Raw genomic sequence first — 2,297 nt, 5'->3', positions numbered from 1 at the left:
GGGGGGGTGGAAGCAGGGGCATTTGTTATTTGAAAATCACGGCCGGGGATAGTGCTTATCCTAGCAGAAGGAGTTCAGCCTGGAAAGGCAAAACCAATCCGCACAGTTTTCGACCACTCTGCGGGACAGATCAGCCTTAAACAGCCAGCTCATCATCGCTAAAGGGACCGGACGACGACCCGATTCCTTCTTTCTTTTGATTGATTTATTTTGTTTTGTGGTTTGGTTTTTTTTTCCGCCTCCCTCCTCCTTCTCCTCCACGAGCTTCAAACCAACAGCCTATCCCGACAGGCACAAGAAGACGAGCAAACGCAAAACGGGACAGCTGCTTGCCTAAGCCCTGCCGGGAAACGACCCTCAAACCGAATCAGGCTGCTTGATTCCTTCTGCCGGCTCAAAATGACATTGAGAGGCAGTGGCTGGTTGTTTTTGAATCCTGAGTGTTACCCCTTCTTGTAAATAAATATCCCTGACAGTCAACAGTAGCGTCTCAGCGAAAGCCCCCCACCCCACCCGTGCCTTCGCAGGGGAAATAAAATATAGATGAGGCACATCGGTGTGTGTGATTTCTCACGACCTCGGCTTATTAGGGATTGCCACATTGACTGACATACAGAGGCATCTGAGCGATAGGGACCTGCCTAAACCATCACCCCCGGGGCAAAGGTGAGCCGGGAGGAATTGGTGACCCTGGCCTTCATCAGAAATGATCAGGCAGCAAGCGAGGCTGAGTCCCAGGAGAAAAAGTCCAGCCTGGACGCTGCCCCGCTTGCCTGAGACAGCCTCGTGATCTCTCGGGGGCTATGGCGCCTATAGGGGCCACCTGCACTCTATAGGTGCCAGGCCCTGTGGGCCTTCCTCGCCAGGGGTGCCCGATCGCCCCCGGGCTGCAGGATGCTGCCGGGCTGGAGGCCCCGAGAGCCGAGGGACTGGAAGCAGAGGAAGAAGCTGTGCTGGAAGAAGTTTCTCTCCAGTCGCAAGGCCGTCTTGCAGACGCCCCGGCTCGGCTCGGGGTGTTTCTCAATGTCAGAAAACCTTATTTGTCTCAGAAGACCTTTAAACCTGGATTCCGCAGAAAAGAAGGGAACACACGTCACCTTCATTTCCTTTGGAGATCTGAAGGTGAGTCCCCGCTATCAGCAATAAAAGGAGATCTGACATCTCGTAAAACCAACACTTTGCAGGGATCGGGAAGAACACTCAAGCACCAGCCCTGCTTATGGAAACGTATGGAGCAAAGCTGCCCAGGCTCCTATGGGGTGTCACAGCTGGGCGTAAATCTAATCAGCTGGACGTGGTGCTTAACATTTCCAAAACACATTGGACATGGGCTCTGGAAATGCAGCCCCCACCCCCAGCCCGGCAGGGACCGACCTGCGGTAGATCGCGGCGCGCGTCTCCAACCCCAAGGAGCCTGTCCGCCTGAACCGGCTCATTCCCACCGCTCCTCTTTACCACGAGCAGCCCTGCCTGGGATTTAGGATCCTGCTTTTTGCTCCCCTTACTTTTCTTTAGGGCATCGGAACTCCCTGAAGGGTGGGGAGGGGAGACATTTAAAAAAATACTCATGCTTCCCTGCTTGAACAGCGAATCACGGCTTATCTTTGCATCTAAAGAGGAAAACAGTTCCAAAGACCAGAAATCAAGTTTTTTCTTTTTGTTTTGCTGTTTAAAGACGCGGGGTTTGTGCAAGGATGTCAACCGCCTTTTAATGAGCAGGGCTCCGGGCCGCTCCATTTCATCTCGTGTCAACGCTTGCAGCTCGCAGCCAGCATCTGAGGTTGGAAACGCTCTGCCCGGCCCTGCTGACAGCGGTGGAGGCCAACTCCTACTCCCAGCTCCCCCCGTGCCTTTCCATTTAAGTCACTCGGGCTGCATGGGGATATTGCGCGGAGAATATTTCCGTGCTCTGGTTTGCTTCCTCCCCCCCACCCCGCCTCCCCCCGCTGCCAAAGGCGGGCGAAGCGGTACAAAACGTGAGATTTGGGCAGACCAACAAAGGCCTGGCTCTCCCCGAAGAGCAGTCCCCGGCGCTTCTTGCCCCAGCCCTCGCGGTCTCCGCGACAAGAAGCGACGCAAATCTGTGCCCAGCCGGGCGACTCTTTTCTGCGGGAGCCCCAAACCTCCCCTGCCGGGACAAATACCGATCGAGCAAAAGCGGCCGGCCCTTTTCTCCCACAAACCCGGCCAGGGAAAGGAGGCCCCGCCGCTGGGCAGCTTTTGCTAAGGCCCGAGCACCAGCGCGTTTCGAGCCCCGGGGGCAAACCCAGCGCACGGCCCGGGCCCTGTCCTGCTGC

The 2,297-nt window shown here is 56.2% G+C and overlaps 1 protein-coding gene across 1 annotated transcript in view; it reads right to left on the bottom strand.

Annotated features, from left to right (window-relative positions):
- Positions 1 to 2,297, bottom strand: part of SIX2 (SIX homeobox 2) — a gene marked incomplete at its 5' end in the record, with an annotated part of 4,316 nt that overhangs the window by 733 nt on the left and 1,286 nt on the right. The window lies entirely within an intron of this gene.

This window comes from Alligator sinensis, unplaced genomic scaffold (genome assembly GCF_000455745.1).
Source record: "Alligator sinensis unplaced genomic scaffold, ASM45574v1 scaffold131_1, whole genome shotgun sequence".
NCBI lineage: Eukaryota > Metazoa > Chordata > Crocodylia > Alligatoridae > Alligator > Alligator sinensis.
This window is presented reverse-complemented; position numbering and strand designations above follow the sequence as displayed.